The sequence below is a fragment of the Stegostoma tigrinum genome, chromosome 10 (genome assembly GCF_030684315.1).
Source record: "Stegostoma tigrinum isolate sSteTig4 chromosome 10, sSteTig4.hap1, whole genome shotgun sequence".
In the NCBI taxonomy this organism is placed as follows: Eukaryota; Metazoa; Chordata; class Chondrichthyes; order Orectolobiformes; family Stegostomatidae; genus Stegostoma; species Stegostoma tigrinum.
Genome location: NC_081363.1, coordinates 86,338,735 through 86,352,828, shown reverse-complemented (window position 1 = coordinate 86,352,828; position 14,094 = coordinate 86,338,735). Strand labels below are relative to the sequence as shown.

At 41.8% G+C, this 14,094-nt stretch overlaps 1 protein-coding gene and 1 non-coding gene across 7 annotated transcripts in view; both read left to right on the top strand.

Moving 5' to 3' along the window:
- Positions 1-14,094, top strand: part of mideasb (mitotic deacetylase associated SANT domain protein b) — a 76,304-nt gene that overhangs the window by 3,191 nt on the left and 59,019 nt on the right. The window contains exon 2 of one of the 6 annotated variants that reach the window (XM_048537270.2): positions 5,927-5,987. The exons of the other annotated variants lie outside the window; for them this stretch is intronic. The gene's annotated coding sequence lies outside the window, so the exon portion shown is untranslated. The remainder of the gene's footprint in view (positions 1-5,926; positions 5,988-14,094) is intronic. 6 annotated transcript variants of the gene reach the window in all.
- On the top strand, positions 755-941 carry LOC125455971 (U2 spliceosomal RNA). Its single transcript, XR_007248358.1, has one exon. It is a non-coding gene; the product is annotated as a U2 spliceosomal RNA (small nuclear RNA).

The following is a 14,094-nucleotide window of genomic DNA, read 5'->3' as shown; positions in this document are numbered from 1 at the left end:
GTGGGCGGAGGAAATGGTTTCGATGTGTTACTTCTCAAGATGTGAAGATCCTCTGGCCGTACTACAGGCAAGTTATTACTGGCAAAATGACTACAATAAACTGGGGGAGGGAGGGCTGCAGTTCCCCAGGCTGAACTACTTTGTTTCTTTAGGGGTTTGGGAGTATTTGGGTTAGAAAGAGACGGAATGAAGGCTGGGGAACTTGCACTGCATGCTTTACGACTTGCTCTGCACTCCAGGCTGCTCACGTGGAGTTTAGTGCTATCTTTTCGCTCTCCTGTTGTCACTGAATATCACAACATCTGGGGATGTGGGTATACGGGGCTTTCTGCCTGAAGTCTAAGGTTTAGGGAAATTACTCAGACTTGAATATCAGAGGGTTGAACAAGTAAGTTTGCAGATGATACAAAAATTGCTGAGTGTAAATAGTGAGGAGGATAGCATTAGATTATAGGAGGCTATAGATGGGCTGATCAGAGACAAATGAATTCAATCCAAATAAATGTGGGGTGATGCACTTGGGCAGGATGACCAAGGCATGGGAATATGTGTTGAACAGTAGGATCCTGGCAAGCACGGAGGATCAGAGGGACCTTGGAGCATGTGTGGCCCCTTAAGGTATCAGGATAGATGAATAAAGTGGTTAAGGAGGCATATAGTAGATTTGCCTTTATTAATTGAGGCAAAGAGTTTAAGAGTAAGGGAGGTTTTGCTGGCTTGGTATAAAACATTGCTTAGGCCACAGCAGTTTTGAAATCCTTGTCAGCATTTTGTCTAAGATCAAGTGTAGTATCTGTCCTTACCAGTTGGTATGTCCTTATCTGGGGACTGTGTATAAGTTGATTTTTGGATGCCATAGGGAAGCATTTGCCTAATGGTAATATTGCTGCACTATTGATCTAGACACTCAGATAATGCTCTGAGGACCCGGGATTAAATCCTGCCATGGCTGATGGTGGATTTTGAATTTAATAAAAATTTGGAAGTAAGAGTCCAACGGTGACCATGAATCCATTGTCAATTTTGGAAAATCCCATCTGGTTCATTAGGGGACTCTTGTGGCATAGTGTTAGTACCCCTACCTCTGGGCACCTGGGTTCAAATCTTACCTGATCCAGAGGTGTATGATAACAGAAGAGATTGATTTGAAAATTCTGGAATCCACATTAGAGGGGACATGTGGTAGCACTGGAGAGAATGCAGAGGAGATTTATCAGGATGTTGCCTGAGCTGCAGAGTTTTAGGTATGAACAGAGATTGGATAGATTCAAATTGTCTTTCTTTGGAGCAGAGGGGACTTGATTGAGATGTATAAAATTATAAGGGGCATAGATATAAGGGGCATAAATAGAAACCTTTCCCTTAATGTGGGAATCAGTGACCAGTGGGTACAGATTTAACGTAAGGAGCAGAAAGTTTAGAAGGCATGTGAAGAAATGCTTTTTCACCCGGAGGGTGGTGGGAATCTGGCTGTAAGGGTGATAGAGGCAGAAACCCTCCATTATAATGAAGAAATATTTAGATGTCCAGTTGCAATGCCAAGGCGTACAAGGCTACGGGCCAAGTTCTGGAAAATGAGATTAGAATAGTTAGGCAGTTGTTTATGATTGGCATGGACATGATGGGCCAAAGGGCCCTTTCTGTGCTGTAGATCTCTGTGACACCCTGCCCGGTGAGGGATAGACACACATGGCAACGTGCCCAGAATCTGGGACAGACACACACCGTGCACAGTGCTCTCCTCTATTTAATGCCACTACCAAAAGAGGGCACCTCTGTCTCCTGCACATCCTCACTGAGTTGAACTCCGCGTTAGTGCAGGCACAGTCTTCGTTACTCTGACACCAAATCTGAACCTCTGAATTTCTGAAGAAGGGTCTAGGCCCGAAACGTCAGCTTTCTTGCTCCTCTGATGCTGTTTGGCCTGCTGTGTTCATCCAGCTCTACATCTTGTACCCCTGACTTTTTTTTGTTTGCTCTGGGTATTTGGGTTTCATTCAGGAAGGATGTGAATGTATTGTGACAGCTGTTTCAGTGACAAAATTTGCACAGGGTTTGAATTGAAAATGGCAATTATGATAATTGGCACAAAAAAAATCTGGAAGAAAACTGCACTTTCAGGACTGTTGTGAAACGCACCATTGGAAGGGAAACAGATTCAACAGCAAATTTCAGAAGGAATTGGATAAATTCTTTGAAGGAAGAAGATTTTTGTAGTTATGGAGTGAGATCAGGTGTTGAGACAAATGGATTTTTTTTTAAAGAGGTCAACACTGGCACAATGGGCCAAATTATCTTCTGTACTGTATCATTTCATTATTGGAATTGAAACATATTCTCATATTCTACTTGGTCCTTGAACCTCCTAAAGTATTCAGTAAGATTATGGCTGATCAGAGTATTTCATATTTCTGTCTACAACCCCTGACGTTTTTGCTCCCTTCCCCACCCCTTTACTGATCAAGAACCTACTTAACACAGGCTTAAAAATATTCAATTCACTCACACTCTTCTAAACTCCAGTAGTTACCAGTTTCTCCTGTGCAGCCCTTTGTCATGAGCAGTGCATGGGACAGGCAGGGCTGAGTCAGGGGCAGGACCAAGGGCCTAAATGAGGGTTGGCAGCATAGCCAGTGATTTTTGTTCCTTTCCCAGTTCATAAGACACTCACCCATTCTTTCCAGGTATTAGTCTGGCAAACCTCTGGAGTACTTGTAACGCATTTAATCTTTATTTAAATAAGGAGACCAACACTGTACATTGTACTCCAGATGTGGTCTTTCCAATACCCTGTTTAACTGAAGCATAAACTCTTGTGTTCAGTCCTTCACACAATTAAGCATAATGTTCTGTTAAACTTCCTGATTGCTTGTTGTACCTGCATATTAACATACTGTGCTTCATGCACTCTGCAGAGCACTGCAATCTCTCACCATTTAGATAAATGTTTCTTTTTTGTTCTTCCTGCCAAAATGGACGAGTTCACATTCTCTCCTATTATACTGTTTTTTTCAAATTTAACGGAACCTTTTCTGCATCTAGAGAATTTTGAACAATTAAAATCGATGTACTAACTATCTCACTAATCACTTCTTTTAATGTTGAAGTCCATCACAATCTGAGACATGTTAGTCCACAGCTCCCAATAATTTTAATTCTACTTTCTCAATGACAGTCAGAATAATCACACCCTCCTTCCCTTCCACTTCCTCTGTAGTGAAGGCTAATGCAAAATTCCTATTCATCTGCAATCTCCTTATTTTCTATTATTAATTCCCCATACAGGTAGTTCTCCTATTACCTGATGGCTTTATTCTCGTGTGAACTCACGCCGTAGAAAATCACATTATAGGGAAACCATTATACCTGTCCAGCAGAAAGTTCACGTAATTCAAACAGTGTCCACTATTCATCAATTGTGTTACAGTCAATTAATGAAATACACGTTATTAGCAGAACTACCTGCACTCCTGAGGAAGGGTCATCGGACCCAATATGTTAACTCTTGTTTCTTTTTCTTCACAGATGCTGGCAGACCAGCTGAGTTTTTTCAGCAACTTCTATTTTTGTACCTGTACTCCCTGTCTTTAGGACCAATGCTCACTTTGTTAACTGTCTTCCTTTTTGAATATTGATGGAAGCTCTTACTATCTTGTTTTTATATTTAAAGTAAGCTTTCTCATATACTCGAACTAGAAGGGTAATGAAGGCAAAACTAATTCTTGAAATATTTTGCCCAAAATTTTCTGATCTGTCACCCATCCTTGGACCAATATATGCTTTCTCTTTAAATTTGACATCACTTCCACCATTTTTAGTTACTCATAAATGGTGAGTCCGGCCATCAAGTGTTTCTTTCTTGTTGCAATTTAACTATTTTATGTATTCTGAAATATCCCTAAATGTCTGCCACTGCATCTCTATTGACCTATCCCATAATCTAATTTGCCAGTTTGCTTTAGTTCAGTCTGTTTTTGTGCCCTATTTTTGGGCTGATTTACTTTTAAAATACTAGTTTTGCATCCATTCCTCTGTCTCTCAAACGGTATGTAAAATTCATTCCAAAATGATCACATCACAAACCCTCTTGAATTTATTGGTCGTTACTTTATATTCGAGGTTCCTTTTGACCCCCACAAGTGGGTAAATATTTTCCACATCCACCCAATAAACCCTTTCACCATTTTAAAGACCCCTGTCAGGTCGCCCTTCAGCCTTCTGCTTTCCCCAGGAAGGAATCCGAAATTGTTCAGCCGTCATAAATAAGTATATCCTTGTACTTCTGCTATCATCCTTGTGAATCTTTTCTGCATTTTCCCAAGTGCTTTTGTAATCTTTCAGTAATAGAGAGTTCAGAACTGTGCTCTTGAGTGTATTCCAACCAAGGTTCAGGACAAGTTTATCATAACTTGACTGTAATTTTTCGGGAGCGTAAACATCAGCTGAACGAATGCATCCTGGCCTTCTGAAGCAGAGATGGAAGAGTGAGTGACTGATGCCTCTGTATGGTTAGCAAGCAAGTAACTAGCAGCATTCCTGTCATCATCGGTCAGCCTAAATGCAATGAAACTGCAATAGATACATGTGGATAGAATATCATAAGCAGCTTAAAAGGGTTATCACTGTGTTGCTTCTCTCTCTCTCTCTCTCTCTCTCTCTTGCTTCATGCTTTCATAAGATGCACTTTACAGAGTTTTTTCTGAATCATGTTCAGTCCATCAATCTTTGGTTTTGTCCTGTTGATTGGGTGGTTGCTGTTCTTCCTTGAGGTGAAAATTACAACTTCTCAAGTCACATATGCTGGGGAGTCATTTTGGATGAGACTTCAAACAAAGGCACTGTCAACTTCTCAGAAGAATATAAGCACTATATACAGAGGCAGAGAGCTCTTCCTGGGGTTTTGGTCAATAATTCTCCCTGCGTCGACATCACTAATTCTGATTACCTAGCTGTTGTCCCATGAGTAGTTTGTTGTGTGCAGGTTGGCTGCCACTTTTCCTGCCTTCAGAGAAGGGACAGTTGTTTCTTTCAGAAGTTCTTTATTAGCTGTAAATACTTGGGTTGTGCCAAGCTTTATTTGGAGAAAGATGGTTTTTGCTGCTGTGACTAAGCATAAACCAAGCTTCAGTGTTTGTTGGGCATCTCATGTTAAAAGTTGATTAGACAGAGTGCAGGCATACACTTTTCTAATCAAAGGTTTGTTCCAACTTGTACGTTGCCAATTTTACCCCCATTAATTACTTGTTCCCCATATGATATATATGTACACACCCAGTCAAGGTCTAACCCAAATATCACTTAGTTAACAAATAACCATTGTGTATTCCATTGATCTTGGCCATCCCTGCTACATCCTACTAGATAAACTTCTGAGTCAGAAGGCTGCAGGTTCAAAGCCCGGCCCCTAGGCGGTGTCCTGATCTTGAATGCTGGACAGCAGATTGACCATCTCTAGAAAGTGTGATTAGGTCGTCCTGGTTTCTGCCAAAGAGCTTTTGCCCATTCCTTACAATTCAACTGACTTGAGAAGTGACCTCTGTTGGTGCACTCCTCCCTTCCTGGCTCTGAATGGGGCTTTTTGAGGTGTCCAGCAATGTTAGAGTAAGGAAGGAATGGTGAGCTTGCCAATGCCCCTTTTTGGAGCAGCAGGCAAATTTTGTACTTGCACAATGATGCACGTCCCCAAAATCTGCCTTGACTTAAACGCATGTGTCTGTGCTTCAGATTGTGGTGGAGAGTGGCAGTGATGGCAATTTGCCAACATTAACACTGCATTCTCCAATAATTTAAGATTAAACTCTAGGGCATTGTGGGCAGAAAAAGGGGCAATAAAAAAGGGGTGACTTTTAAAAAGACACATTTTTGCCACTTTGTTGAGATTTTTTGTTTACTAATTGAAGGAAACTTGTTTTGAAATTTCTTTTAGTTGGACCCAGGAAGTCATATGATGCAACCTTCATGAATACACCCCGCAAGATTTGGCAGCTGTAAGTGCAGGGCTGCTTTTGTTGCATTGTACTTTAGTCGTGATCTTTGTTGTACTTAGTGTCAGCCGTGGCTCAGTCCTATCCTCTGAGTCACAAAGTTGTGGCTTCAAGTTCCACTCCAGAATGTCGGGGTTAGTGATCTGAGCTGGCAGCAGGAGTACGATACTAATGGGAACGCTGCAGTATTGACGGGGCCAGCTTTCAAGTGAAATGTGAAACCAAAGCCCCCAGCTAGGCCCTTGGGAGGGATGTAAATGATGCTCAGAGAAAGTAGTGTACTTTCCACAACCCACCTATTTATTGTACCTACAGCATTGGTGTCCTAGGGTCAGTATTCATCCCTCAGCCAATATGACTGGTAACATGATGTGGCTTGGCCCCGTGTTGTGAGTCTTCTAGTGTTGGCTGTCTGAAAAGGTGCTATATAAACACAAGTCTCCTACTTGTTTCTCATAGGAAATAAAGTTGCAGCACAGTTGTGACATCTAGCTGCTGTGTGTGGAGTTGTGTTGAACTGGGTACAATCCCTTGAAGGCTATTGTTCAGGACCTAGCTGCAAAAGGCCACATCCTGATGTCGATAAGAGATTAATTTCTCTGGTTGAGGGGAGATTTGTTTACATTTATGTTCATGTTCTGTCTGCATCTGAAATGCAGGCTTGATGACAATCGGAAGACTTTTTTTAAAAAAAATTTCTGTCTTGTAAGGTTGTTAGTGGCATGCTGCTGTTTTATGATTTGGGATATTAGAGGGTGGGAATAGATCATTTGGCCCAATAAGGCAACCCCACCATTCAGTTAGATCATGCATGATCCTTTTCCTCAATTCCATGAACTTACATCCATTGATTTCCTTTAGCTGCAAAAAAAAGTCATTCACGGTATTGAAAGCTCGTGTCGCCCTCAATGTCTACAGCTTTTTGGAGGGAGCAAGTTGAAGCTCTCCATGTTGGTTCAGTAGTTAACACTGCTGCCTCACAGCACCAGGCACCTAAGTTTGATTCTAGCCTTGGTGACTGTGTGGAGTTTGCATGTTTTCTCTGTGTCTATATGGGTTTCCTCTTACAGTCCAAAGTAGTGCAGGTTAGGTGGATTGGCCATACTTAAATTGCCCCGTAGTGCTCAGGGATGTGCAGGGTAGGTGGGTTAGCTATCGAAATGCAGGGCTATGGGGATAGTGTAAGAGGCTCAGTCTGTGTGGGATGCTGTTTGGAAAGCTGGTGCAGGCTCCATGGGCCAAATGGCATCTTTCTGCAACTATCGGGATTCTGCGAAGGGGGTGGGGCATCCTAATTTCACCTGGAATGTCCTAACTCAAAATTTTCCATCAATGGAAAATGAAGAATAGATTAACCCTTGCTTAGCACAATACCATAATTCTCAGAGATGGTTTGAATATATTTTACATAAAACCTAATGCACCAGGTGAGGTGGGGTAGGAGAATCTCTCAATCCTGTTATGTAGTAAGGTCTTGGGGGAAAAAACACAGTGATATTACAGAACAGTTGATCAGTTTTAATTTGAGTAATAGTTAAGAGGCAGATACTGTCTGGATTTATCTATCCATTCCTTTTCCAGGAAGACTGAGGATTATTTACATTCACTTGACCAAGACAGGAATAAACAGACTAGTCCCATGATGTTATTTTCTTTATATTAGTCCATGTAACCCATGCCATGAAGTGTGGTTGAGACAGATGTCTTGGCAGTTTATTAGCAACATTAATTCTGCAAATTGATACGTTATCTCAAACTTGCAGCTTGATTTTCTGTGCAAACTTAGATTCATTTTACATTCTGCGCTCAGTTAGCTAACTGAACAGTCTGTATTGACTGACTGCCAAGACCAAGACAGAAATCTTTTATACATTATGAAAAATGTTTTTAAACGTAAAAGGGTTCAGAAAGGATGTTACAGGGATTGGAGTGTTTGAACTAAAGGGAGATGCTGACTAGGCTGTGGCTTTTTACTCCTGGAGTGTCGGAGGCTGAGGGGTGACCTGAGGGGCACGGATAGAGTGAATAGCCAAGGCCTTTTTCTCCCAGGGTAGGGGAGTCTGAAACTAGGGGGCATAGGTTTAAGGTGAGAGGGGAAAAATTTAAAAGGGACCTGAGGGACAGCTTCTTCCCCAGAGGGTGGTGCATGTATGGAATGAGCTGCCGGAGGAGGTGGTGGAGGCTGGTGCAATTGTAACATTTAAAAGGCATCTGGATACATACACGAATAGGAAGGGTTTGGAGGAATATCCAAATGCAGGCAAATGGGACTAGGTCAGGTTAGGATATCTGGTCAGGGCAGATGAGCTGGTCTGAAGGGTCTGTTCCCATGCTGTGTCAATCTGCGATACTCTGATTTGTTGTGATGCTTTCTAGCTGCGTTAAAGGTATGATACTTACCTGAGATTTATGCAATAGTACATCAGCTCCTGGTTTCACTATTTAATTTGAATGGTGATTCTGCTATCTAATGCTGCAACCCCTCAGTGGTGCACAGAACTTTTTTCTTTTATTCTTTCTTTTTATTCATTCATGGGATCAGGATGCTGCAGGCCAGGCAGCATTTATTGCCCATTCCTAATTGCTCAGAGGACGGTTAAGAGTCATGTGGGTCTGGAGTCACATTTAGCCCAGACCAGGTAAGGATGGCAGTTTCCTCCACTTAAGGACATTAATGAACCAGATGGGTTTTTCCTGACAATCGACACTGGATACATGGTCATCATTAGACACTTAATTCCAGATATTTACTGAATTCAAATTCCACCACCTGCCATGGCAGGATTCAAACTCAGGTCCCCGGAGCATTATCTGGGTCTCTGGGTTAACGGTCCAGTGACAATACCAGTAGGCCATTGCCTCCCCTGTTCCAGGAGCACTGAAGTCTCAAGCTTCTGACTTATGGATGTGTGTGTTACCAATTGTACCATTGAGGCGGAAGCGATTAGTAACTGCAGGGATGGCATGTACCAGTTTAACACTTGAATGTGTTCACCTGGAGATGGCTAGGTGCAAGATGAATGCAGATCTCCAGTGGTGTTGCTCATGCAGTGTGTTTTTGGTCCTAATTTAAGATTGGTACTGTGTATTGCACAAAGATATTCATCTGCTAAGGTAGCAGCAGTGTCTGTCTTGAGGGTACAGGCACCTAACTGCACCAGAAACGTATGTGCTTGTGCCTATACAATGTGCCCAAGTTGTGATAAAACATCCCTAGCTGTTTCGTAGGAGTGATAGAAAGCATTGTGAAGGATATAGAAGGACAGACAACACAAAGTGTTATAAAAGAGGGGGGTTTCAAGTGTGATGGGGAAACAGGAGTTTGGGGATCGAATTCCAAAGCTAAAGGTATAGCTGCTAGTGGCTAGGCAGCTAAAATCCAGGATGCTCAGGAGACCAGGTTTGGAAGAGCATGGAGATCTTGGCAGGTGGTGGGGCGGTTTAACGTGAAGAGGATGTTGTACTGCAGCTACGCAAGCTTCTGGCTGTACCAGGAAACTCGCCTACTGTGGGACCAAAAAATTGATCATCAACCTGCTTTTCTGCATTGTGACTGGTCCTGAGGTGGGACTTGAACATAAAGCTTTAGCTCCTGAACTGAAGACATGCCTTCAGTGAATGTGACTGGGTGCAAGTAAAGCAGTAAGTAAAACCAGTGATTCGAGTTTGGTTTGGTCAGGAAAGTTTACAACTCCGTTGATGTTTGTCACTTTCACACTGGATCTTGGAAGAATTGAGTCTCTTTGTGTCTCTTTGTTTTTGAATTCATTCAGTGTGTGTAGGCTTTGGTGTCTACACCAGAATTTATTGCCCACCTCTAACTAAATAAAGCATCTCTGCGTTCTGCTGTGTTATTTTTCAGATATTGCTAGAAACGTTTGCATATTGGATTATTGTCTGTTTCATGTGGACAGTAGTGTTATACCATGTACTACAAGATGTCTTATTTTGTTGCCAAGGTTACATTATGTCCCTTTTAAGGTTATTTGGAATTGTATTGTCATTAAGTGAAAAGAAGCAGAAACCGCTCTGTGTTCAGTTGTTGCTTTGTCAGGAAGCTTTGCTGCATAAATTTTGCTTTGGATAGAGGTTCGAGTACAGATTAATAGCACCCAAATGTTTTAATTTGTATGCATAATGTTATGTAACACCTGGGTTGTTGGCTAATGTAGGACAAGGGGAGCTTCTCTGTGTGGTTCACAGTGAACTGGAAAATACTTTGTTTTATTCCATGCAATATACATTGTGTTGTCGCGGCCACTAACTTGTGAAGGCTGACGGGGAGAAGTGATCTTTTTATAGCAAGGAATTGTAGGAATGTTTGTGGTATTTCTGGCGCTGAGTTGTAGAGATTTGTTTGCATTTGCAGAGAAACTGTACAGCAGTGGCTGGGATAATTATTACATATTTGTTAACTGTGCAGTTAAGTTGTTCCCTTTTTATAATAAGATTAAGAAAAAAAGCACACAGCTTTGGGCGCAGAATGGTAGGGTGGTTAGGATTGCAGGCTGTGGAGTATGCTGGCGCTGGGTAATGTTAGCTGGATGAGCCTGGAGTGCAGAAGGTTGGAGAGGTGCGATGGATCTAGAGATGTTCTTTGAGAATTGAGGAGGTGGGTTGTTAAATCTCTGCTGGAGAGCTGGATTGAGGATTTAATTGAATAAGTTTCCCCACATTTATTAATTTAATATGAACTATGGCTAATTTATGACACAGGCCTCTCCAGTTATTTAAGGTGATGGTAAACAGGGATACTTTCGTTGGATTAGTAGTCCAAGGGCTCAGACTAATGTCCTGAGAACTGGGTTCAAAACCCACCAGGGCAGCTGGAGAAATCTGAATTCTGGTAATAAATCTGGAATATAAGGAATGTATCAGGAGGCTCAGGAAATTTGGCATGTCCATAAGGAGTCTTACCAATTTTGAGAGATGGAATATAGAAAGCATCTTATCTGAATGCATCACAGTTTGGCAACTACCAAAGACCACAAGAAACTACAGAGCATCATGAGCACAGCCCAGACAAACCAGCTTCCCAACCATTAACTCCATCTGTACTTCCTGTTGGCTTGGGAAAGCAACCAACATAATGAAAGACCTCTTTCACCCTCTTCCATCAGGAAGAAGGTATAAAAGTTTGAATACACGTATGAACAGATTCAAGAATGGCTTCTTCCCTTCTGTTGTCAGACTTTTGAATGGACCTCTCAAATGTTATTTGGATCTCTCTCTCTCCATGTGCAGTAGCAGTACTATGTGGCAGTAACACAGTATTCTGGACTGCGTACATACTAAGTCTGTCAGAACAATCTGACTGTATATCTCTCAAAATGTCACTTCATTGCATCTTGATACATGTGACAACAATAAATCATTCAATTAATGGCCGTGACAACACTGTTCAGTGTCATTAAAAAGCCACCTGGTTCACCATTACCCTTTTTAGGCCAGATGAAGTAATGATTTCCTTCCCTATGTGGGACTCCAGAGCAATGTCGTTGACTCTTAATTCTAGGCACTGCTAGTAGACTCATAAAACATAGAACGTAGAACAGTACAGCCCCTTTGGCTCACTCTGTGCTGAACTTTTACCCTAATCCTAAATTCTATCTAACTTCCATCCCTACCTTTTATACTATCATCCATATGCCTATCTAGTAGCTGCTTAAATGCCCCTAATGAGGCTGACTCCAGTACCCTCTCCAGCAATGCATTTCACGCCCTGACCACTTTGAGTAAAGAACCTACCTCTGATGTCTCCCCTTATCTACCTCCACTCACTTTAAATCTATGCCCCCTCATAATAGCTACCTCCACCCTAGGAAAATGTCTCTGGCAGTCCACTCCCTATCTATACCTCTGATCATTTTGTACTCTGAAATGGTACAGAAAGCCACTCTGTTCAAGGGCAACTATGGATAGGCATTGAAGGCTGGCCTTGGCAGAGGCACCCACATCCCATGAAAGAACCAAAAATGCTAGCATGGAGAGTCGTTAGCTGTGATTCACTGTATCAGAGGGATACCGTTTCAAGTTCCAGTTCAGAGACTTGAACATATGTAAATAATATGTCAGCCTGGACACAATCCTGACAGAATGATTTTGGCAGTGACATCTTTGGGATGAAATGATAAACTAAGGCAGATGTGAAAAATCTAATGGCATGATTTGAGGGAGGAAAAAAACTGCAGGAGTGTTGTCCTTGGTGCCCTGGCCAACATCTCTCTCCATTGTTAAGGCAAGGGGCAGAAAGTTTAGAGAGGATGTGAGGAATGTTTAAATTAATCCAAAGGCTGATGGGAATCTGGCACTCACTGTCTGTAAGGTTAGTAGAGAATAGACCCTGAAATAATTAGACGTGCAGTTGCATTGCCAAGACACACACGACAATGGGTCAAGTGCTAGGAAATGAGATTAAAGACAGTTAAGTCGTTGATGGGCTAAAGATCCTTTTTCTGTGCTGTAGAAGCCTGTGACTCTATACAGACAGATTTTCTCATTTGGGGATTGCTATTTGATGGAGCTAGTTATGTAAATATTGGCTACTAAAATATTCCACAATGCAGTGGTAACTATACTTCAGGTATACTTGACTGTACATTCACTGGCACGGTCTCCAGAACCAGAGGACATTGATATGGATCATTGGCCGAAGGACTAGAGCAGAGATGAGTGAGGGGCACAAACTGAAACCGGTATTTTGTGATCGGGAATGCTTTCCCAGAAAGGACGGTCAGAAGCACATTCATTTGTGACTTTTGAAACAGAATTGGATCCATAGTTGAACCAGTCAATTTTGCAAGGGGCTATGGGTTAAGAACAGGGAATGGGACAATCTGAGTAGCACTTTCGAAGAGCTGACCCTATAGGCTGTAAGCTGTATCTCTGTGCAGTAATTTCCTTTCTTTATATTGTACCACTGTGAGGAAAAGAACATTTTGTCAATCACGTGCACTGGAAGCAGTAATTTAGCAGTGGCACTATTTGCTAAGGTGATTACGATTTTAAATACACTCCCCATAATTTGTGGCAGGAAAGCTGTATTTATTACTCTGAAGGAGTGTATAATTTTTGTCTGATTACCCTCCTGTGGACCATCTTGTGACCTTTAAACAAGTTAAAGGCGCTCTATAATTGCAAGTTGTTGTTGTGTAAAGGAACAGAGACACTGTCTGTGTATTTATGTATCTGTACTTAAGTGTATATGTGCATATACATCACTGTCTACATTTATTGGTATAAATAGAAAAAGGCAGTACATGAGGCCATTCAACCCATCATACCAGTGTCAGCTCCTTGAAAGAACTGTTCTGTCCTACCCTTTACCCCGAGCCCTGCGAGTCTTTCTCTGAGCTGTTTTCTGTAATTCCCTTTTGAACATTCCTCAACTGCTTCCAACACCCTTTTTAGGCGATACTTTCTGCGTCGCACCGCATAAAACCTGTTTTTATTTCTTTTCTTCCCTTGTGGTCCTTTTTTGCCAATTTTCTTCAATCTCTGTCTTCCAATTACCAGCCCTGCTGTCAGAGGCCAGTTCTTCTATTTACGGTTATCAAAGCCTGCAAGGTTTTGAACCAATCTATTAAATCTCCTTTTACCTTTCTGTGTTGTAAGGAGAATGACTGCTAGCTCTTCCAGTCTCTCCACAATAACTGGAACCGTTCCAATAAATCTCTGGCTCTGAGGACTTAGCATCCTTTCTAAATTCGACATCATGCTTCAGCTCACTTAATGTTGAAACCTTCGTCTGTATTTTTGCTTATTATTCCAATACTCCCCTGGCCAAACTCCTCCTCATTTAGACAAATGATTTGGATGAGAAAATAGATGGTGTGGTTAGCAAGTTTGTGGATGACACCAAAATTGGTGGCATAGTAGACTGTCAAGAAGGTTTTTAAGATTAGAAAAGGATCTTGATCACATGGGTCAATGGGCTGATTGGAGTTCAGCCTGGATAAATGCGAGGTATGATATTTTGGCACAACAAACAGGGTAGGGCTTGCATAATTAATGGTAGTGTTGGGTAGTGTTATAGAACAGAGGGACCTAGGGGTGCGGGTGCATAATTCTTTAAAGTTTGTGTCACATGTAGACAGCATGGTTAGAAAGG